General features: G+C 49.6%; 1 protein-coding gene and 1 non-coding gene across 2 annotated transcripts in view; both read right to left on the bottom strand.

Moving 5' to 3' along the window:
• The window catches only part of LOC107123267 (transmembrane protein 132D-like), a 218,406-nt gene that overhangs the window by 124,865 nt on the left and 69,216 nt on the right, over positions 1-24,325 (bottom strand). The gene's annotated exons all lie outside the window — the stretch shown is intronic.
• TRNAA-AGC lies at positions 8,513-8,584 on the bottom strand. The gene has a single exon. It is a non-coding gene; the product is annotated as a tRNA-Ala (tRNA).

Genomic DNA, 24,325 nt, shown 5'->3' with positions numbered 1-24,325 from the left:
TCCTAGATCTGGATTCGCCTCCATATATGTAAGGTCTGGTTCCTAGGACTGCCAATACCGGGGAACCAGCAGGAGGGTTGTGAGGGGCTAGGCAGCATCCTGGGAGAAAAATAAAAATAAGGCATCTACTTAAATGAAACTCTGACCATAGAGTCCATAGCAATTCCTAGAGCTACCCAAAAGTGACAAGGGGTAGTGCTAGAAATTGCTGGAAACTCTATGGGGAAACCAGAAGTTCTTCGCAAAGAGTTTCTGCCAATTCCTAAAGCTACCGTTTGTCACTTCCTGGTAGTTCTAGGAATTGCCAGGAACTTTATGGTAAAAAGGTCCTGTAAGCAGATGGTGCCTTATTTCCTTATTACTTTTCAGAGCCCCTAGCTATACCTTGTGGCTAATAGCCACTGATGGACCTCTGCTCCATATGCTTATCTAATTCCCTTTTGAAGCCGTCCATGCTTGTAGCCGCCACCACTTCCTGTGGCAGTGAATTCCATGTGTTAATCACTCTTTGGGTGAAGAAGTACTTCCTTTTATCCGTTCTAACCCGACCGCTCTGCAGTTTCATGGAGTGCCCACGAGTTCTTGTATTGTGAGAAAGGGAGAAAAGTACCTCTTTCTTTACCTGCTCTTTCCCATGCATAATCTTATAAACCTCGATCATGTCACCCCTCAGTCGTCTTTTCTCCAAGCTAAAGAGCCCTAAGCGCTTTAACCTTTCCTCATAGGGAAAGTGTTCCAACCCTTTTATCATTCGAGTTGCCCTTTTCTGCACTTTTTCCAAAGCTATAATATCTTTTTTAAGGTGTGGTGCCCAGAACTGCACACAGTATTCCAAATGAGGTCTTACCATTGATTTATATAGGGGCATTATTATATTGGCTGATCTGTTTTCAATACCCTTCCTAATAATCCCCAGCATAGCATTGGCCTTCTTTATTGCAGTCACACACTGTCTCGACATTTTCAGTGAGTTATCCACTACAACTCCAAGATCTCTCTCTTGAAAGCAGTAGAAGGAGAGGGAAATGTTAAAAAAATAGCTTCAGGAGGTGGCTGTGTTTAGAGATGGGCACAAACTGGCTCAGAAACTAAAGTTCATGATGAATTTTGGCTGGTTCATGGTTCACGAAGTGAAGTTCATGGCAGGGTGACCAGCACAAACTTTCCATGAACTTTCAAGCTGTTTGTGGCAGTTCCTGATGGCTTGTGAATGAATACATTTCCAAACAGACTTGTCTCCGCTCAATTAAAATGTTTACCAAACTTCAAAGCAACCAGGGGCGAAATTCTCCAGCCTTGGAAACAGCAATAAGGGCCCTCCAGAGCTTAACAGGCACTGCTGGCTGCCAATAATAGAGTTCCCATTCTGCTCTATGAGGTCAAAATACTATAGATACTCTCAGCTCAGCTTCACAACCTCTCCTCTGTTGGCTGTTGGCAGTTCAACAGAGAAGCAGGGAACTTGTTAAAATCAGAGCACATTCATCATTTATTCCTGATTGTGAACACCTCTCCCCTGCTGGGGCTTGGGGGGGTTAGGTGGACTCAGTGCTCAGAGCGACCCCATCTCTCTGCTCACACCAAGCAGAGGGGCTTAGCTACTGCGTGCCTTGGCTGTGGACCCACGTTTCATACCCTCCGGCTTGTGAACTTCTCTCCCCTGCTGGGGTTTCGGTGTTAGGTGGACTCAGGGCTCTGAGCCGCCCTGTCTCTCTGCTCATTCCGAGTGGTGGGAATGTCTCTGGACACGGGTGGGAGGGCAGGAGAGGAAATTCATGGCCATGCAAGAGGGGTCAGGGCAGATGATAGCCTTGCATGACCAGTACTCCAGGGGATCGGCATCGGTGGGCTCAGGGGACTTTGCGAGGTACTCCCTCACCACCGCCTCTGCTCAGTACCGGGGGGGGGGGAAGAGGAGCTGGGGGGGAGATGGAGGGGGTGGAGGACAGGGGGGAACCAGCAGGATGGGGGGGTACTTACCTCCTCCTGCTGCTTCCTCTGTCTCCCTCCCGCGAGTATCGCGGGCCCCGCACCTTGGAAGGTGGGAAGGGGAGGGGTAGTGGGGCCAGGTCTACCCGGAGGCCAGGTCTACCCAGGCGTTCCCACTACATTGGTAGACCTGGCCCCTGGGAACTGTGAATGTGTCAGCCAGCATCCCAGCCCGGGTTTGTAAAAGTGTGTGGGAGGAGGCTTTGCTGCCGGTTTCTAGCACGGGCCACAATAAACAACACCATGTTGCAGGCCACAGTATTAAGTCCAGGACGGACATCTATCACCTTGTTATCGATACTATAGGCTGGTGCGAGAACTTTGCCACCGCGGGGCAGTCAAGTTGACAAACTGGTGCGGTGGGCTTGTCCTGGGGAGACGGGACAAGTTTACTTAATAGGCGATGGTGGCGGTGGGGAATCAAACGCTCTTAACGCAACAGAGGTAACCGCGTGGCTCTCCTTGAGGTTGTCCTGCAGAGAGGAAGGCTCAAAGCAGGTTTGTTGCCCGTAAGTTGAGTGTGGCCCACTCGTTTTGTGAAGGGAGACGTATCAAGGGGTCAGTCGAAGCGCTGTTTTCTGCTGCCAGGCTGAGAGAATGAAAGCAAGCGTCTGGCAGGCAGTCTGAAAGCAGTGGAATGAAGTCATCTGCAGAGCCAGGAGGGGCGGTGGCTCAGAGGCAGAGCATGGCATGCTTGGCATGCAGAAGGTCCCAGGTTCAATCCCCGGCATCTCCACTGAAAAAGATCAGGTATGGGGTGATGTGAAGGACCTCCACGGGAGGTCTTGGAGAGCCACTGCCAGTCTGAAGAGACAAGACTCACCTCGATGGACCACTGACCTGATTCGATGTAAGGCAGCTCCATGTGTTCACACTGGACTGTATCCTACCACTCCGCATTGTAAGAGCAGAGCTTTCCTTCAGTGGACGAAATGCCCTGTGGAAGAACAGCACTTTCCTTCAGAAGCAGCGCTTCTGCCACAGGAAGAGAGAGAGGGGCCATGGCTCAGTGGGAGAGCATCAGCTTGGCATGCAAAAAGTCCCAGGTTCAATCCCCGGCACCTCCTGTTAAAAGGACCAGGCAGTAGGTGATGGGAAAGACCTCTGCCTGACTCCCTGGAAAGCAGCTGTCGGTCTGAGTAGGTGATGCTGACCTCGATGGACCAAGGGTCTACTTAAATAGCCTCTGCTACTCAATTCAGTTCCTCATGAAATAAAGAAAAGAAGAAAGAACTCACCGTCCCTACATCCCTTTGGGACTGCCTCTCTCAGTATGCCCCTGGAAGAACGTTACGCTCAGGGAATAAGAACCTCCTGATGGTCCTGGGAGAGATCTGGCTGTCCTCAACTGGGGCCAGGGCTTTCTCGGACCTGGCCCCTGCCTGGTGGAACTCTCTGCTGGAAAACAGCCGTGCACTACAGGAATTACTACCTTTCCGCAGGGCATGTAAAGCAGAGATGTTCCGCCAGGCATTCAGATGGGACAGTATGACATCTGGCACTCTCATAGGCTCTCCCCATCCCTCGCAACCCTCACCTTCCAGGAAGAAGAAGAGATTGGATTTATACCCCACCCTTCACTCAGTTTACAAACTCCTTTCCCCTCCCCTCCCCACAACAGACACCCTGTGAGGTAGGCGGGGCTGAGAGAGCTCTTGACAGAACTGTCCTTGAGAGAACAGCTCTGACAGAACTATGGCTTGCCCAAGGTCATCCAGCAGCTGCAAGTAGAGGAGTAGGCAAGCAAACCCAGTTCTCCCAGGTTAGAGTCCGCACACTTAACCACTACACCGAACTGTCAATCCTTTCTAGGAGGCCCTGGAAACTCTATGGTTTTTACCACAGGATTTCCAGTCATTCTAGAACAGTCTGATGTCACTTCCAGGTCACACTGTCACCAACAGCCCATCCCCCAAGTTTCTGCCCCACCGCTCTCCTGCTGGTTGCCAGGCCATGCTTGCTGACCCTAATGGAAACAATAGCAGGCATACACCATAATTAGCATGAGTTATGATAATGGTAATGTGATTTTTATGGCTCCCCTGATAACAAGCTTACCTTTCCCCATCTAATCATTCATGTCATAAAATTCCATGTCTGCATAAATATTCCTGTCCACAAACTCAGTCACCTTTTGTCTGGTTTTTCTGGGAAATCCTTTTTTATAGGCCGCTTTAACTCAAACAATTAAACTGGTTAATAGAATGGATTTTGGCATTAGTGGAAAAAAGTGAAGGGGGGGGGAAGACTTCGGTATCAAATATTAAATTATTCTTGATTAATTCTTTTATGGGCTTGGGCTTACAACTGATTTAATGCCTCCTGGATAATTACTTCTATTATCACTCTTCTTTTGAGTTTTAATTAACTGTTCAAAATTCCCCCATTCTGACTTCATTTCACCTCTCTGCAGAACAGCCGACTCTCTGTTTAGACATTCCATTAACGTGGTGGCAACATGACGAGATTGAGATGCCTGCCTTGTATTCCATCACAAAGATGTACGATTCGAGAATAATAGCCTCGCTTTCCTCCCCCCCTTTCTTTCCCACCCACCCACCTTCCCCCCTCTCCTTCTTTTTTTCTTTGTTAGTTCCAAATATTTTGATTCCCTATTCAGTTTCCTGGCATCCCGCAGCCTTGAGCTGGAGGTAGGCGCTCCTTTAAAGAAAGCTGAAGGTGATCTGATAGAGTGATTGATATCTGTGATGTACACCCTCGTTTCTTTTCTCCCATTGTCGTATCAGGTTAATCCAGCTTGAAGTACTGAACAACTTCAGGGTACATGGCAACACAGAGACAGTGTGCTATCATGGCTCGTGTGTCGGATTAAAACCCGAGAGGTAGCAGAAAGTGCTGTCGAGTCGCAGATAATCTATGGGGACCCTAGGGTTGCCAAGTCCATCTTCCACCCGCAGTGGGGGACTTTGGGGGCGTTCCTGGAGGGGGCAGGGCATCCCCGGCATGATGACGTCACATTGGGGACGTCCGCCCCCCCCCCGCCCATGTGCCAGATCTCCAGAAATGGCAGTTCCCTGCGTTTCCCTTTTAAATGCAGGAGCCGGCGTTTCCCCTTTAAGAGCAGCCGCGTTTCCCTTTTAAGAGCACGAAGCTGGCATTTCCCTGCAAGCTTGCGGAGATCAGACTTGGGAGGAAACATGGGTTCCACACACTTAAAGGGAGAGAGATGGGTGGCTGGGGGCGTTGGGGGTGGGGCTTTCACCGCCGGCCATCTGGCAAACCGGGGGACCCCTGGCAAACTGGGGGGCTTGGCAACCCTAGGTGACCCTGTAGGGTTTTCAAGACAGGAGACAAATGGAGGTGGTTCACCATTGCCTACCTCTGCACAGCAGTCCTGGGCTTCCTTGGTGGTCTCCCATCCAATGTGCTAACAGGGCCGACCCTGCTTAGCTTCCAAGATCTGACAAAATCAAACTAGCCTGGGTCATCTAGGTCTGGGCAGGTGGAGAAGTCGCAGCCAACTCACAGCTACCCCATAAGGTTTTCAAGGCGAGGGATGAACAGAGGTGGTTCACCATTGCCTGCCTCTGCGTAGCGACCCTGGACTTCCTTGTGGTCTCCCATCCAAGTATTAACCAGAACCAGTACTGCCTAGCTTCCGAGATCTGATGACATTGAGCTAGCGTATGTGGTCACCATAAGTCACAGCCGACTTATGGTGACCACGTACGGTTCTCAAGGCAAGAGATGATCAGAAATTGGTTTGCCATTGCTTGCCTCTGTATCCCAACCGATATTCCTTGGTGGTTTCCATGCAAGTAAAAATCAGGACCAACCCTGCTTAGCTTTCTGAGCAATGTTCCCTCCAAGCTGAGTTAGTGTGAGATAGCTCACAGTTTTTTTTTAGCCTCCAGCTCACACATTTTTGCCTTAGCTCAGGAAGGATGGCTCCAGAGCAAACTAATTTATGCAGGAGCCAAATCGCTCACTCACAACTTTAATGCCATTAGCTCACAAAGTAGAATTTTGCTCACAAGGCTCCACAGCTTAGAGCGGGGGTGTCAAACACGTGGCCCGCCGGCCGAATGAGGCCCCCCGGAGGGCTTCCATCAGGCCCACAGTGGAACTGGCCATCTCCTGCTTCCAGTTCTGCTGCTGCTGCTGCATGGTAGCTTGCTTCACCAGACTCTTTTAATGACGCAGCCATTTCATGTTTTAACCTGGGTCCTAGACTCAGAACTCTGAGCATGAGATTTCTGTGCTGAATGTCAATAAATCAAAAGTAGGTTTGCAGCTTACAGAGCTAATGTTTTACACGTGTTTTTATTTTAAGTAAAAAAAAATCCTTGTATTTGTGTCCTTTATAAAGTGTATATCTCTGCTACCTGGCATTACATTTTATGACACACATGGCCCGGCCCAACAAGGTCTCATTTATGTCAGATCCAGCCCTCACAACAAATGAGTTCGACACCCCTGGCTTAGAGGGAGCATTGCTTCTGAGATCTGATGAGATTGGGCTAACCTGGACCATCCGTGTCGGGGCAAGACACTGATGACCCTTTTTTAAACCCCTCGCTGACTATCTAATACATTATCATTCCACCCTGCCTTTGAGTAGCCAGGAGTAGCATACATGAGTCTCCCTTGCCCTTTCTACCCTCACAGATACCCTCATCCTTGTCTGTCTCTGAAAGACTGCAGCACATCAGGTCTCACTGGTAACCTTGGACCAGTCACCGGTAATCTTGGACCAGCCTCCACTCACCCTACCCTGCAAGATCATTGTGAGGATGAGCCAGAGATACTGCTCTTGAATTTCTCGGGTAAAAGGTAAAGGTAAAGGTTCCCTTGCTCGAAAGCCAGTCAAATCCGACTCTAGGGTTGCAGTGCTCATCTCCGTTTCAAAGCTGAAGAGCCAGCGCTGTCCGAAGACGTTTCCGTGGTCATGTGGCCGGCATGACTAAACACCAAGGCGCACGGAACGCTGTTACCTTCCCACCGAAGTGGTACCTATTTATCTACTTGCAATTTCTTGCTTTCAAACTGCTAGGTTGGCAGGAGCTGGAACTAGAGATGGGAGCTCACTCCGTCTTGCGGCACACTCGGGTCTCAAACTGCTGAACTACTGACCTTCCACAGCCTGCAGCTCAGCGTCTTAACCACTTGAGCCACTGCAGCTCCTTGAATTTCTCAGAGGTAACTGCAAAACTAGTGGATAGGGGTGGAACTACACATTCTGATTGATATGGGACTGCCGGTGAAAATGGCAAACCCATGACAAATTTGCCCATCCTCCCTCCCAGAATATCACAGGGAGGAGTGATTTCACCAGTGCAGTCCTGGGTACCATTCCTCCTGGATTACACTCTAAATTCTGGAATGGGAACATACACAAAACTGCTGATGCAGTCACTCCTGTGCATTGGTGAAACACCACATAAAAATAATTCTGATACAATTCCAAATGGGATTTTTTTTGGAGGGGGGGTGCAGTATTTTATTAGTGAGCACATCGGAAACAAGCAAAATTAATTGAAGGAACTAGCAAGCTGAGCATGCGCCAATCCCAGAATTCGTTTCAGAAACTCTCCTGAGGATGTAAATTCAGGAAGAGAAGGTATAGAAGGGAATGGGGAGATACAATGTATTCATTCTGCTTCATTTATACTCTGTTTTTCTCCCCAACAGCGACTCAAAGTGGCTAAAGTCATTCTCTACTCTACCATTTTATCGACACAACAACCCTATGAGATACGATAGGCCAGGGGTCATTTCGTAGAAAAAGAGGTGCAGGAGCTCATTAGCATAACCTATTTGCATATGCCACACCCCCTGACATCACCAGAAGATCTGTCCTCACGGAGGAGGGAGAGCTTGTGCCTGAATAAAACTTGGTATTAAAGGTGCCACTGGACTGTTTTGGGCCGGGGGGAGCTCTGCAACTTACCTGGCTGCTTCTTGCTCTGACTGAGGGCTGCTGGGAGCAGGGGGTGGGGCTTGTTGCATGTGCCCGCCCCCTGGGCTCTTTACTACCGGAGCTCCGCTCCTGTGCGCTCCTGCCAGAAATGACCCCTGCGATAGGCTGTGAGGGTGCCACTGGTCACCCAGCAAGCTTCCATGGAAGAATGGGAATTCGAACCTGGGCCTTCCAGAGCCTACTCCCACACTCTAAAGACTGGCTCAAATTAATGTTAAGGAACTCATGAACACACAAAGCTGCCTTATACTGAATCAGACTCTCAGTCCATCGAGGTCAGTCTTGTCTACTCAGACTGGTTGCAGCTCTCCAAGGTCTCAGGTGAGAGGCAGTGTTCCCTCTAAGCTGAACTAGTGTGAGCTAGTTCACAGTTGTTTTTTTTAGCCCCCGGCTCACACATTTTTGTCTTAGCTCAGGAAGGAGGGCTCCAGAGCAAACTAACTTATGCAGTAGCCAGATTGCTCGCTCGCAACTTTAATGCCAGTGGCTCGCAAAGTAGAATTTTCGCTCACAAGACTCCACAGCTTAGAGGGAGCATTGGTAAGAGGTCTTTCACATCACCTGCTGCTGGGTCCTTTTAACTGGAGATGCCAGAGATTGAACCTGGGACCTTCTGCATGCTAAACAGAGGCTCTTCCACTGAGCCACAGCCCCTCCCCCAGGACTGAAGATGTAGCACACTGCACATAACATAAACGTAGGAATTAAAAAGAAACAGAGCAAGGAGCAGTTTTTAATGCATTGGTTCCACTTTTAAAAAATGAGTAGGAAATTGGGAGAGCAATCTGACGCAGAGTTATACTTTCTAAGTCCATTGAAGTCAATGGGCTTAGAAGGTCGTTTGGTCAAAAGTGATTTTCTACCCAGTAGTCATGTATGGCTGCGCAAGCTGGACCATAAGGAAGGCTGAGCACCAAAGAATAGATGCTTTCGAATTATGGTGCTGGAGAAGACTCTTGAGAGTCCCTGGACTGCAAGGAGATCAAATCAATCAATCCTAAAAGATACTGAAGCCGAAGCTCAAGTACTTTGGCCACCAAATGAGAAGGGAGCACTCCCTGGAGAAGACCCTGATGCTGGGAAAGATTGAAGGTCAAAGAAGACGGGGGCAGCAAAGGATGAGATGGTTAGACAGTGTTATCGAGGCAACGAACATGAAATTGAGCAAACTCCGGAGGACGGCGGAAGACAGGAAGGCCTGGCATGATGTGGTTCATGGGGTCGCGAAGAGTCGGACTCGACTGTGCGACTGAAGGAGGTCGTTTTCAGAGGGTAGCTATGTTGGTTTGTAGTAAAACAGTTCAATTTGAGTTCAGGAGCACCTTAGAGACCCACAAGAGTTTCAGGGGATGAGCTTCCCAGAGTCAAAGCCCCCTTCATTAGACACAAGTAGAAATGGAGATCTCTGAGTCCTTTTATTTTAGACAGAAGGTGGGAGGGATGTCATAAAGAATGCTAGTAAAAGATGTGGAAGTACCATGCATATTGCAGTCAGCTTGATCAGAACAGAGGGGAAATGCTTGGGGACAGACAATTACCATCTGTAGTGACACGAGAACCCTCTGTCCCTATTCAGCCCTGGGGAGTTCATTGTTCTGAACCTGTGAATGAACTCAAGTGCATCAGTCTCCCCTGGAGATTCCCCCTGGAAATTTCCTTGAGGACTGCCACTTTTAGGTCAGCAATGGAATGACCTGGAAGATTAAAATATCCTTCCACTCCAGTTTAGGATAGCTGAAGGGGCCATGGCTCGATGGAAGAGCCTCTGCTTTGCATGCAGAAGATTCCGGGTTCATTTCTCAGAATCAGGGCCGGCCCTATCACTAGGTCTGCTAGTATCTCACCTAGGGTGGAGAATCTCTAGTAAAAAAAGGACCAGGCAGTAAGCAATGCGATAGGCCTCCGCCTGATATCCCAGACAGCTGCTGTCAGTCTGTGTGGACAGTACTGACCTTGACGGACTGAGGGTCTGATTCAGTATAAGGCAGCTTCAGGTGTCTGTAAGAATCTCAAAATGCACAAAGAAATTCAGAGGAGGCCAATTTTGTTAACATCCCTCATTGCGTGTTGGAATACCAGCAGATCTGGTTTAGACTTGCAGCAGAAGCCATCGCGTATGGGCTTGGAAGATCCCAGTACTGGTTATCTGGCAGTCTGTAAGTTAACTGGGTAAAATACCCTCCTTACTAGGCTAGCAGCAAGGTGGGTTTGGACCACCGTCCCGTGATCACTGAAACTCACCCAGGTTTGCTGGAAAATGTTTCAACAATAATGCATTACGCATTTCCATAAAATGCAGTGTGCATATTAGGCACCCTTGGAATCAAATTTATTGGCTCATAAATACTGGAAAGAGCAGAACCACCCAGCTAGTCTCTGACCCTGCTCCATTCAGAATATGCTATTTCCAAACGCATGTTTTATTGTCCATAAAGGGTAGCTGTTAATGGGTAGGTAGAAGGACCTGGGATTTATGCTGATGGAAACTCCCCCCCCCACACACACACACTTACATGCATTGGTACATAACGCATAGAGTAGCTTTGCACAAGACAATTCTCCCCTTGTCTTAATAGAGCACTTCAAACAGGAGAATCTGAAGCACAGGTCCTTCAGGGTATTCCCTTTTTGGAAGAGATGGGAGTGCACCATCATGAACATTTTTGACCTCACATCTACCTTTCCATCGGTTCTACGTTCTGGTCAGCTCTTGTTCTACACCAAACATCTCTTCTGGAGATAGCCATGGAGAGACATGCAAATGACAGTTGTGTGCAAGGATTTGGGGACATGGAATTTAATCCAAAATTGGCATAGTGAGAGGAGAGTTAAGATGGGATCCTATGCAAACTTCTTTCAAGCCTGATCTCCACCAGCCCATCGCAGTTTGCCTTGTCTATCCAATTAACCAGCCACAAAATCTCTTGTCTGTAGTACTGCCTGAACTCAAATGCACACAGTCCCATCTGATGCTTGAGAAAGGTCTCACCTGAAGTCGGGTGCAATTACTAGGGGTGAAAGGTGCTACCTGATATAGGACCTTCTTCATCTCTTAAATGGCGTGAGATGTCCTACATGCCCTGGGGAGGGTTCGGAGGGGGGGTGCAGCATTGTGCAAGATATTTCTTTAAAAAACGCCACCTCATGTACTTATGGGAAGTTCTGACCCAAAGTGACAAAGGGTAGCTCTAGGAATCACAAGAAACACTACAGTTTTACCAGATTGTTTCTGATGATTCCTAGAGCTACCCTTTGTCACTTCTGGTAAAAACTGCCTGTAAGTACATAAGGCTGCATTTATTTTTTTTAAAAAATGTACTTACAGAAAGTTCTCCTGTTCCTACAGGAAGTTCTTATCAGAAGTGACAAAGGTTAGCTCTAGGAATCGCCAGAACTCTATGGTTTTACCATACTGTTTCTGATGATTCCTAGAGCTATCGTGTGTCACTTCTGGTAAGAACTTCCCGTAATGAGGCTGCATCAACAGTGGGAGGGCTTCTAATGTCCTTGCCCCACTGGTGGACCTCCTGAAGGCACCTGGTATTTTTGGCCACTGTGTGACAGAGTGTTGGACTGGATGGGCTTTTGACCTCTTATGTTCTTATGCATTAAAAACAATTATCCCAAGCACTGGGACCTGGAGGTGGGGAATCCACCACCACCCCAGCCAGGGCGTTTCATTCCGAGCCCCAGAAGACCTGCCCCCTGATCAGAGAACCCATGAAAGTCATATCATAATGAATATGTATGTATCTGAACTGATGTTTTCTTGTGTTGGACAAGGACCAGGGATAACCACGTTCAAATAGAAGCTTACTGAGTTTGGGCCAGTCACCCCCTTTCAGCCTAACCTACCTGCCAGGGGTGTTATGAGGATAAAGCAAAGAAGGGAAGGCCAACGTGTGCCACTTGGAGCTCCTTGCTGGAAAGGTCAGAAAAAACGTATTGGACAGATGGATGCAGTTGGTGAACATTATGGCTGCCAACAGATTTTAAAAATGTGTTGCTCACTTGAATTTTACCCACTAAATTACTGAAATCTCACTATAGATGCCTCTGAGAGGGAGAGCAGCATGTGAAATAGCTTGCAATTTAATACACCCTGTTGCCAGTCAGTGCTAGAAGACTAAACAAGCCTCATTAATATTGCTTTCCTCAGTCCTTCCATTATAGGGGTGGTGGAAAGTGCTGTCAAGTCGCCGCAGGCTTATGGCCGCCCCATAGAGGGCTTTCAATGCAAGAGATGTTCAAAGGTGCTTTTGCCATTCCCTGCCTCTGCGTTGCAACCCTGGACTTCCTTAGTGGTCCCCCATCCAAGGACTAACCAGGACTGACTCTGCTTAGCTTCCCAGATCTGACAAGATCAGGCTCGCCTGACCAATCCAGATCAGGGTGTTATAGTGCCACATCAGACCAAAAAGAGCTAGGAGGAAGAGAGGTAGTGTGGTGCAGTGGTAAGAGTCTCGGGTTAGGATCTTAGACACTGAGATTTCAATCACCTCTCTGCCATGAAAGTTCACTGTGTGGCATCAGCATACCCAGAGGTGGGGCAGGTGCCAGTGCCCAGGGCTTTCAGCAGGGCCGACTGCCCCCACTTTAGCCCACCTGCTGCCTCAGGCCACCCAACACCATCAGGAGAAGAGCATGTAAGTGGTGCATGTCATTGGGTTGCCAGTCTCCAGGTGGGACCTGGAGGACCCCCCCCCCCAGAATTAAAACTCCAGACCAATGCTCCCTCTAAGCCGTGGACTCTGGTGAGCAAAAATTCTACTTGGTGAGCTAGTGGCATTAAAGCTGTGAGTGAGCGATTTGGCTGCTGCATCGATCAGTTTGCTCTGGAGCCCTCCTTCCTGGGTGAAGACAAAAATGTGTGAGCCGGAGGCTAAAAAATGGTGAGCTAGCTCAAACTGACTCAGCTTAGAGGGAACACTGCTCCAGACAACAGAGAGCAGTTCCCCTGGAGAAAATGGCTGCCTTGGAGGGTGGAGTCTATGGCATTAGACCACAGGGTTGCCAGTTCCAGGGTGCAAAATTCCTGGAGGTTTGGAGGTGGAGCTTGGGAAAGGTTAGGTTTGGGGAGGGGAGGGACCGCAGCAGGGTATCATTCCACAGGCCCCACCCTCCAAAGCATCCATTTTCTCCAGGGGAACTGATCTCTCTGTAGTCTGGAGATGAGCTGCAATTCCAAGGGATGCCCAGGTCCCACCTGCAGGCTGGCCTCTCTACTGAGAGCACGAGGGGTGGGAAAGCTTGCAGATGAGTGGAGGAAGATATAGGGTGCGGTCAGTCAGCGGGCTGGGAGCAGTGTAAACTGCTCCGGTACCAACTGGATGAATTTGATCCGGGGGAAGCGCGATCACACTCACCTCTCACTGCACAGCACATCGCTTCCCGACATCCACACTGTCGGCGGTTTTTTAAAATTTCTACACAGTTTGCGCATGTGCATAGGCAATCTTTCATATAATTGAGATCTTCGCGCATGCGCATAACACCGTAGCCCAAAAAGAATGCCCTGAAGTGAAGACTTCCCTTTAAACTTTGACATTGAAACTGGCCTCGGTGAGGTCCCGGACTCATCTGAGGGCTGAAACTGGGCACCGTTTAAAGTTTGCTTTTACTAATGCTGGGGCAAAGCTTCACCCAAGCGCACATTGCCTACAATTTAAAAAAATGGAGGATGAAAAGCGGAAGCCTTGGGCTTCCAAATGAAAGTGGCTCTACACCGGCGGACAGCGATCAGACGTGGAAAATGCGGCTAGAACCGGAGCACTCAGGACAACACCACTTGGGGACCTAGTAGCAAACTACACCGGTTTAAGGGGTGTTTGCGATGCTTGGCAACGGTTAGGGACGGGAGGCAGATGTTGTGAGTGTGATCGCGTATTAAGTACTCCATTTGTAAACGGCTTAAATGCCCCGTCTGAACGCACCCATAGACAGGCAGTTGGGAGAGCAAGCAGGGAGTGCAGTGGTGGGCAGAGGAGGTGACCCGCCCAGGGCTCCACAAAACCTGGATCTGGCCGTGCCAGCTCCTCTCTCTTTCTCAGCCTAACTTACCGCCCAGAGTTGTTATCTTGAGGATAAAATGGAGGAGAGGAGCACAATGTCATAAGCGGCTTTGTTGCGCCCCACCCCCCGGGAGAAAAGTCGGATATAGATATCGAAGCGCACACATCAAAGTGCCACTAATGCCCGAACTTCCACTCAAATTGTGCCCTCGCTGATGAGAACTGCCCCCCACCCAAATCCATGTACACATTTTTAGCAGAGTAATCCTCCAGTCAATCTTGTGCTTCTGCTGGATCTCAAAGAGGGAATGCAGTTAGCAGTTTACCTTTAAGATAATTTTGTTTTTAAAATGACTTAAGCGCTGAATGGTGAATAAGCAGGCTCTCAGAAACGGCCATTTTTGCCAGCAAGCCTCGGAGGCTGAATAGGGCAGCAATTTCCAAGCCACTTCCAGGGAAATAAAAAGCAAAACAAACAAGACCACTTCATCAAGGGCGTCAGAAGCCGCAATCAACAGGCGCCGGGCGGAACGTTTTTAAAGGAATAACTTCATCCTGCTTTTGGTCTGTTTTTAGGGGAGGATGGGATGGAGTTTGTAGACACAGAGTTGCCAACCTCCAGGTGACACCTGGAGAACTCCTGCTGTTACAATGGAGCTCCAGAAGGCCATAGTGTTGCCAGCCTCCAGGTGGGGCCTGGAGATCTCCCGCTTTTACAACTGATCCCCAGCTGACAGAGATCAGCTCCCCTGGAGAAAATGGCTGCTTTGAAGGGTGGGCTCTATGGCATTGTACTATGCTGAGGCCAAACCCCACCCTCTCCTGGATCCACCCCCAAAGTCTCCAGGTATTTTCCAAACCAGACCTGGCAACCCTAGAAGGCCAAAATTGGTTCCCCTGGAGAAAATGGCTGCTTTGAAGGGGTGGACTCTGTGGCATTATAGCCTTTTGTAGGCCTTCCCCTCCCCAAACCCCGCCCTCCCCAGGCTCCACCCACCAAATCTCCAGCTATCCCCCAACCCAGAGCTGGTAACCCTATGGACAAAGTGGAATGGGAAGGTCAGCTTTCTGGAGGAGGAGGAACGAAGATGGGTGGGGTTCAAATCTTGCTTCATTTGCTAATGCATTCAGCGTAGGGTTGCCAAGTCTACTTACCTTGGCGGAGGGGGAGCTTCGCTGGGCTACGTCGCTCATGTTGGGGGTGTGGCCCCGATTGTCGGCTGGCAGTGGATCAAAGCCCTGAAAAGCAGGGGAACCTCCACTGGGACCTGAGGGCTGTGAACCTTACTGGGACAACCACATGGAACCTCATTGTGGGACTACCAGGCCTCCCACTGCAACCCCTGCCTAGGGCTCCAAACCTCCAGGTGACACCTGGACATCTGCTCTTACAATCGATCTCCAGATGACAGAAACCAGTTGCCCTGGAGAAAATGGCTTCTTTGGAAGATGGACTCTATGGCATTATATCAGACTGGGGTCCCTTCCCCTCCTCAAACCCCGCCCTCTCCAGACTCCACCCCCAAATCTCTAGGCATTTCCCAACTCAAAGCTGGAAACCCTACTCTTGCCAGCGGACCAGCGGCGGGAGAAAAAAGAAGGCAGTATCTGTGTTGCTATCCCACTTCCAGGGAAAACCTGGAAGCGAGGGAGTTGCCAGAAACGCTATTCCTAGAGCTACCTTTTATCACTTCCGGGGTATCTTCAAAAGTGATGCTATTCCTAGAGCCAGGGGTCATTTCCTGCAGGAGCGCACAGGAGCGGAGCTCCAGCAGTAAAGAGCCCAGGGGGCGAGCACATGCAACAAGCCCCACCCCTTTCTCCCAGCAGCCCCAGGCCATAAGGACCAAGAAGCAGCCAGGTAAGCTGCAGAGCTCCCCCCGGCCCAAAACAGTCCAGTGGCACCTTTAAGACCAAGTTTTATTCAGGTACAAGCTCTCCCTCCTCTGCGAGGACAGATCTGCACATTTCTCCCCCCCCCCAATAGCTAGCAATCCAAAACAGTCCAGTGGTGTGGCATATGCAAGTAAGTTATGCTGAGTTATGCTAATGAGCTCCTGCACCTCTTTTTCTACGAAATGACCTCTGCCTAGAGCTACCTTATATCACTTCCGGGGTATCTTCAAAAGTGACCGAACCGAGTGGTCATTGTTGCACCCAGAGGTCATTTCGGGGGGGATCGCGGGGGAACGCATTTTCCCCGGGTGAGGTACCGGGGGGCGGGGCACATGATGAAGCCCCGCCCCTCGCTTCCGGCCGCCCCGCTTCCGGCCCTCATTCAGCCAGGAGGAGGCAGGAGAAGAGGGAGGGTAAGTTGCTTCCTCCCTGCCTCTCCCCACCCCTGCCTGCCTGGGGCCAGGGAGGGCCTTCGCGGGGGTACCTTGCACTCCCGCCGACCTTGCAGGTCCACCGCCGGGCCCCTCATGGGGCTCGGCAGTGGAGCTGCAAGACCGGTGGTGGCGGCCCGGACCATTGGGGGCGGGGTGTGTGGCCTTATGACACACTTCCGGTGATGTCAGGGGGTGTGGCATATGCCAATGAGTTATGCTAATGAGTTCCCCTAGCTCTTTTTCTACGAAATGACCCCTGGTTGCGCCCCTCAAGTCCCCACCCTCAAACCTTCCCTCCTGCTCTGGCCTCCCTGCCTTATTGACCCCGGGGTCTTCTGATCCCTGCTGTGTTAATAGCCCCGTTACCACCTTCCAGTAGGGTTTCCAGCTCTGGGTTGGGAAATACCTGGAGATTTTAAAGGAATGGGAGGGATACCAGCAGGGTACAATGTCACAAAGCCCACCCTTCAAAGCAGCCATTTTCTCCAGGGAAATTGATCGCTGTAGTCCGGAGATGAGCCGTGATTCTGGGGGATCCCCAGGCCCCGCCTGGAGGTTGGCAGCCGTACCTTCTGGCCATGCACAGTAGTGGCACTAAAGGACAGCAGACAGCACATCAGCGGTGCCCTCCTCTGGCAAACTGCCGTAGTGTGGAGAACAAAGCCGCTGGGTCTTGGCTCCAGAACCATGGCGCCTCACACACTCCAGGGATGCATTCCAGAGATAACAAAGACAGCCTACTGCACTGGGCTGAAACATGACTACGTTCCCCTCCCTCAAGTTCTAGACCTACCAGAGTTTTCTGGCCTTTAGTCTTTGAGCAGGCATTGGAAATACAAGTTGATTTATGTACAGGGTGGCCAAGCTCCATGCTAGGATTCCCAAGTACTTACCGTGACCCAGCAGGGGACACATGCTCCCCGGCCGGAACATTCCTCCCTATAACACACCATGCCGTCGCCAGGAAGTGATGCAGGGCGACGCTCTGGCAATGGGACTGGAAACTCGATGGTACCATCGAGTTTCCAGCCCCATTGCCAGAGCGTTGCCCCAGCGTCACTTCCTGGCGACGGCATGGTGCGGCACATCTGTTGTCCCCGCGGGAATGATCCTGCGAAGATGTCTGTGTCCCCCGCCGAATCATGGTAAGTACTTGGGAAGCCTGCTCCATGCGGCACCATACGGATTACAAATTATATCCAGGCAACAGAGATCAGTTCACCTGGAGAAAATGGCCACCTTGGAAGGTGGACTCTATGGCACTATAGCTCACGGAAGTCCCTCCCCTTTCCAAACCCCGCCCTCCACAGGCTCCACCCCCCCAAATCTCCAGGTATTTCCCAACCCAGAACTGGGAACCTTTTTATTAGCAACCGCCACAGCTTAGCAGCATGTTCAGCCATCTCCTTTATCCAGGGCTTTTTTTGTAGAAAACCCCCAGCAGAGCGTCGCCCAGCGTCACTTGGCCACACCCAACAGCAGAAACGTATTAGCATATTAGGCCACACCCCGGACAGCACAGCTCATTAGCATATGAGGCCACACCCCCGTGTTACCAGAAGTGTACTCATCCAGCCACACCCACCTTTTGCTTCTTATTCTGTTTACCTTGTTTGTTGTCAAAACCCTGGGCTTTTTTTGTAGCAGGGACTCATTTGCATGTTAGGCCACACACCCCTAATGTAGTCAATCCTAATGAGTTCCTGCTGTTGGGTGTGGCCTATTATGCTAATGAGTTCCTGCTGGGCGTGGCCAACTCAGGAGCCAGCCGGAACTCCGTTCCTGTGCGTTCCTGCCCAAAAATAGCCCTGCCTTTATCTCTTTCTTTGTCACTAAGATACTTAAACATATGGGTTTATGGTGTCTGTGTGTGATGGGGGGGGGGTTAAGCATAGCATGTTCCCTGCAAACCCACCAAGAGATGCCTTGTGCACAAGACCCCAGTTCTCCATTCATGTCTCGTTTCCATAGCTACACCTGCCTTAAAAAACACCACTTTGCTGAATCTTACCTACCAAAGCTGTGAGTAAACAATACTTGCGAAGTATTGGCACTTCTCTGAGAGGATAAAATGTTAGAAAACACACACACACATACATACATTCCCTTTCTGAGGTGGGGGGGGGGACATTGCTACCATTGCAGCATACATTTCCTTTAAAGCTTTCCTTCTGGGAGGGCACACATTGGAATCCTCATTGACATGTGGCCAATCTGATTGTGGTATCATAATAAAATGCCACTGTGTACTCAAATGTTCTTCTGAAGTGCTGCTGTTATTTATTTATCTGTCGTATTTCTAGCCCGCCCTCCTTGCAAACGGGCTCAGGGCGGCTCACATTACTTGGCCCACTGGGCCAAGATTCATATAAGCATTTAAAACCAATCAATCAGTTACAATAAAACCAGTTAAACAATCAATTACAATATACAAATAAAGTGCTCAGAGTACGTTTTAGGCAAGATGGCGTGCCATATAGGGCCAGAACATCCCACTCAGCAGCTGCGCGATCGCACTGCAGCCTGGTCTATGCCACAGATAGTAATAGTGGCTATTGGTGGTATTAGTGAGCGGCTCCTAATTGAAAGCCTGGTGGAAGGGCTCTGTCTTACAGGCCCTGCAGAACTGCATAAGATCCCACAGGGCCCTGATCTCCTCCGGGGACCTCGTTCCACTGGTAAGGAGCCGCCACTGAAAAGGCCCCAGCTCTGGTTGCAGCGAGGCTGGCATCCCTGGGGCCTGGAATAACCAGCCGATGTTGTGACCCCGACCGTAGTGCTCTTTGGGGCCATATGGGGAAAGGCAGTCCCTCAGGTATGTCGGACCCTGGCCATATAGGGGTTTAGAGGTAAGTACCAGCACCTTGAAGCGAATTCGGTATGCTATTGGCAGCCAGTGCAGCACCTTCACCGCTGGCCAGATGTGCTCCCATCTAGGGAGGCACAGCAACAGCCTGGCCACGGCATTCTGCACTAGCTATTTTCTATGCTGTAATTGTTCTGATGTACTATTGTAACTAAGGAGCTTGTATAACTGTGTGTGTGATTCTGATTTTGTATGACTGCAGAAACCTTTAGTAAAGACAACATTTATTCTTAATCCTAGCGTGTTGTCTCACTTCCTGGGATATAGCGAGCGTTTCATTGGCCATCTGACCTCTGTATAGACTGGTATAGAACTTACGCACAGCCACAACCACCCAACTTCCTTGGTAGATAACTTGGATTGGGTCTCCAGGAATTTCCTGGAGAAGTTGGCATAACAAAGTGCAACTAGAATTGATAAAAAGAAGTACTTCTTCACCCAAAGAGTAATTAACACATGGAATTCGCTGCCACAGGAAGTGGTGGCAGCTGCAAGCATAGAAAGCTTCAAGAGGGGATTGAATAAACATGGAGCAGAGGTCCATGAGTGCCTCTTAGCCACAAGGTATAGATGGAACACTCTGTCTGGGGCAGTGATGCTCTGTCTTCTTGGTGCTTGCAGGGCAACAGTGGGAGGGCTTCTGGAGTTCTGGCCCTGCTGGTGGACCTCCTGATGGCACCTGGGGTTTGGCCACTGTGTGACACAGCGTATTGGACTAGATAGGCCATTGGTCTGATCCAACATGGCTTCTTTTATGTTCTTAACTACATAACCAATAGCATTTAAACTGACCTGGGTCCAGCAAAACTTAGAGTCTGCATGATCATTTAGCTGCCTTACAACCCCTACCATCATCTACTGTCTGGTCCTTTTCACTGGAGACGCCAGGGATTGAACCTGGGACCTTCTATATGCCAAGGAGAGGCTCTACCCACTGAGCCACAGCCTTGGACACAAGTTACCAAGATTTGCCAACTCCAGGTAGGTAAGTTCCTAAACACTTGGGGTTGAAGCCTGGGGAAGGCAGAGTTTGGGGAAGGCAGAGTTTGGGGATGTCAGTGCAGTATAATGCCAGCGTCCACTCTCCAAAGGAGCCATTTTCTCATGGGAAACTGATCATCTGGAGACCAGTTGTGATTCTAGGAAAACTCCAGGTCCCACCTGGAGGCTGGCAACCCTAGGCACCCCCACTCCTGTGTCCTAGTGGAGGGGCACCTGTTGGTCAGGTAAGTTATCACCCAGATTCCTCCATCACAACAGTTGGGAGTTTCAGTGCTTCAGGAAGGCAATGACATCATTGCCTTGATCCTCGTCCAGAGTAAGACACTTCCACACACCTGTAGGAAATGTACTACACAGTACCTGTAAATATGTACAGTCACATCATGCAGTATGGAAAAGATGGACTATCCACCAAACGTACAGCACATTTTTTAAAAAATCTACATTCTAAATGTGAAATATAGTTATGCTGGAGTTACCAGAAGTAGGTATGCATAGAAGAAGTAGCCATTTTGGTCACCCTGAAATTTTAGGCAAAAGCTTAAGGGTCGGAGAAATGGGCCCCGAATATTGAGGTTTGGCAACACTAGGACATATCATTTTGCTCGCTCCATCTCAAAAAAGTACATAAGAAGAGCCCTGCTGGATCACACCAGTGGTCCATCTAGTCCAGCATACTGTTTCACACAGTGGCCAACCAGTTGTCCTGGAAGGCCAACAGCCTAGAAGCCAAGGCCTTCCCCTGATGCTGCCTCCCGGCACTGGCATTCAGAGATCCACTGTCTCTGTATATGAGGTTCCCTTTAGCCACCATGATGGAGTGAGCTCCCATTTCTGGCCCCAGCTCCTGCCAACCTAGCAGTTCGAAAGCAAGAAATTGCAAGTAGATAAATAGGTACCACTTCGGTGGGAAGGTAGCAGCGTTCTGTGCACCTTGGTGTTTAGTCATGCCGGCCACATGACCACGGAAACGTCTTCAGACAGCGCTGGCTCTTCGGCTTTGAAATGGAGATGAGCACCACAACCCTAGAGACGGATTCGACTGTCTTTCGAGCAAGGTCACCTTTACCTTTACCTTTTTAAAGCCACCATAGCATGTTAGCTCTTGATGGACCTACCCTCCATAACCTGCCTTATCCACTTTTAAGATCAGGGCCATCGCTATGTCCACTGGCAGTGAATTTCACAATTTAATTATAGGAGTAAAGAGGTATTCCACATTGCCCAACAACTGCATCGTGTAACCCCAAGTTCTAATATGGCCAAAAAAGGAGAAAAAAAGTGCTCTCTGTCCACTTTCTCCATCTCATGAATAAGTTTATAAATCTCTATCATGTCCCTGCCCTGCCCTGGATGGGCCAGGCTAGCCAGCCCGATCTTGTCAGATCTTGGAAGCTAAGCAACTGGTTATTGCTTGGATGGGAGACTGCCAAGGAATCCCAGGGTCGCCATGCATCTGGGAAGGCAGTGGCAAAGCATCTCTGCTAATCTCTTGCCTCGGAAACCCATGCGGGGTCACCATAAATCGGCTGCAGCTTGATGGGGCTTTACACACACATCATGTCCCCCCCTTCAAGATCCTTCTTCTAAACTGACTAGACTCTGTAGCCTCTGCTAATTGGAAAGGTGCAACAACCACTTAATCATTTTAAATTGCCCTCTTCTGCACTCCTTCCAGTTCTGCAAAGCCTTTTTTGAGAGATGGCAATCTTCTTTAAAGTACGGCCATTAGAAATGCACACAGAATCCTGAATATACAAGGGCATTCCAATAGCGCTCCTTGTATTGTCAGCCCCTTTCCTAATAATCCCCAGCATGGAGTTTGCCTTTTCTCACGGCTTCCGTACACTGAGCTGACGTTTTCATTGAGCAATGCAAGGTCTCCAAGGTTTCTTGCATTCCCAGTCTCTGTCAATTCAGATCCCACAGCATAAAGTTAGGATTTTTGTTCCACTTATTTATGGAGAACTCCACCCAGCTTTCTACCAATTCAGGATCATTTATGAACAAATTAAATGGCACTGGTCCCAATACCAATCTTTGTGGGATGTCACTGCTTACATCCAGGGGTCATTTCGTAGAAAAAGAGGTGCAGGAGCTCATTAGCATAACTTATTTGCATATGCCACACCCCCTGACATCACCGGAAGTGTGTCAGAAGGCAACACCCACCACTCAGGCTCCACTGGACTGTTTTGAATTACTAGCTATTGGGGGGGAGGGATGTGCAGATCTGTCCTCACAGAGGAGAGAGAGCTTGTACCTAAATAAAACTTGGTCTTAAAGGTGCCACTGGGCTGTTTTGGATTGCTAGCTATGGGGGGGAGGGATGCGCAGATCTGCCCTCACAGAGAGGGAAAGCTTGTACCTGAAGGCGGGCTGGCGGGGACTCCGCAACTTACCTGGCTGCTTCTTGCTCCTCATGGCCCGACTGAGGGCCATAGGGAGCAAGGGGCAGGGATTGTTGCATGTGCCCGCCCCCTGGGCTCCTTACTGCCGGAGCTCCACTTCTGTGTGCTCCCACAGCAAATGACCCCTGCTTACATCCATTAGCTGTGAAAGCTGTCCATTTAACCCTAATTTCTGCTTTCTGGAGTTTAAGCAATTTTTATTCCTTAAGAGGTCCCATCTTCTCACCCCATGACCAGTAGGTTTACTCAGCTGGCTTTGGTGGTTACCTCATTGAAAACCTTTTGGAAACTCGAATATATAATTACTGGATCAGCCTTATCCATGCGCTTGTTAACTTTCTCAAAGAACTCCAGAAGGATGGGAAGGCAGGGCCTCCCTTTGCCGAAGCCATGCTGATTTCCCCTCAGCAGGCTTTGTTCTGGATTAATTTGGCTGGAACAGATGTTAAGCTAACTAGCCTGTCGTTTCCTGGATCCCCTCTAGATCCCTCATTCTAAATTGGTGTAACATTTACTTCTTTCAAGTACTTTCCAAAAGAAAAAAGTTACATACACAGGTTAATAGAACATAACAGTGCATTAAGAACCTTTGAGTGTATGTCATCCAAAGAGGGTTTCCAGCTTCCAGGTGAGGCCACAAGATCTCTCAGAGTGAACTGATTTCTAGACTACAGATGGAGAAAATGAAAATGGTAGTTTGAGAGGGTGGGCTCCGTGGCATTACATCCCTGCTGACTTTAAACCCCCCCCCCCAAGCTCTGCCCCCAACTCTCCAGAAATTTCCCAGCTTGGAACTACCAAATCTACAACCAAACTTGGGAGACTTACTAGCTTCAGGTTTACCCAGTAGTTTTGGGGCTTCCGTCTTTCATCAGCTCAGTGTAAAGGTTCTTCAGACCCCCTTCCCCAAAACTGTGGTTTTGTTGGGTACATGCCACATTTTCCAAGGGGGGGAAACAGACGCAAAGAGTTCATTCAGTTCCTTTACCATCTCCCTGTTTTCCCCAAACAATCTGTTCACTCCTTTGTCGTTAGGGTTGCCAGGTGCCCTCTGGCCACCGATGGAGGATGAGGTGGTAAGGTTGCCAGATCAATGCTGGGAAACTCCTGGAGATTTGGGGATGGAGCCTGAGGAGGACAGGGACCTCAGTGGGGCACAGTGCCATACAGCCTACTCCCCAGAGCATCCATTTTCTCTTTGTAGTCTGGAGATGAGCTATAAAAGAGAGCCAGTTTGGTGTAGGGTTAAGTGCACGGACGCTAATCTGGGAGAACTGGGTTTGATTCCCCTCTCCTCCACATGCAGCTGATGGTGTGACCTTGGCTCAGTCACAAGTTCACTCAGAGCTGTTCTCTCAAGAGCAGTCCTCGAAAGAGCTCTCTCAGCCCCACCTACCTCACAGGGTGTCTGTTGTGGGGAAGGGACGGGAAAGGAGTTTGTAAGCCGCTCTGAGACTCCTTTGGGTAGTGAAGGGTGGGGTATAGATCCAATCTCTTCTCTCTCTTCTTCTCCTCTTCTAATTACAGGGGATCCCCAGGTCCTGCCTGGAGGCTGGCATCCCCATTTGTCATCCAGTGGTCCAGGTACCCCCCTGGCCAGTTACAGATGGACTTGAAGAAATGCTTGCCTGTTCTCTTTCTGCTCACAAAATACCCAAGTTTGCTCGCCTATCCGCTCTACACCACATGCACCTGTGAAACCTCTGTATCCTAAAATGGAGAGAAGGGGGGAAAGAACAACTCTCTTCCAGCATAAGGCAGTTTCCAATCCTAAT

The sequence above is a fragment of the Gekko japonicus genome, unplaced genomic scaffold (assembly GCF_001447785.1).
Source record: "Gekko japonicus isolate JY-2015 unplaced genomic scaffold, Gekko_japonicus_V1.1 scaffold1118, whole genome shotgun sequence".
In the NCBI taxonomy this organism is placed as follows: Eukaryota; Metazoa; Chordata; class Lepidosauria; order Squamata; family Gekkonidae; genus Gekko; species Gekko japonicus.
This window is presented reverse-complemented; position numbering and strand designations above follow the sequence as displayed.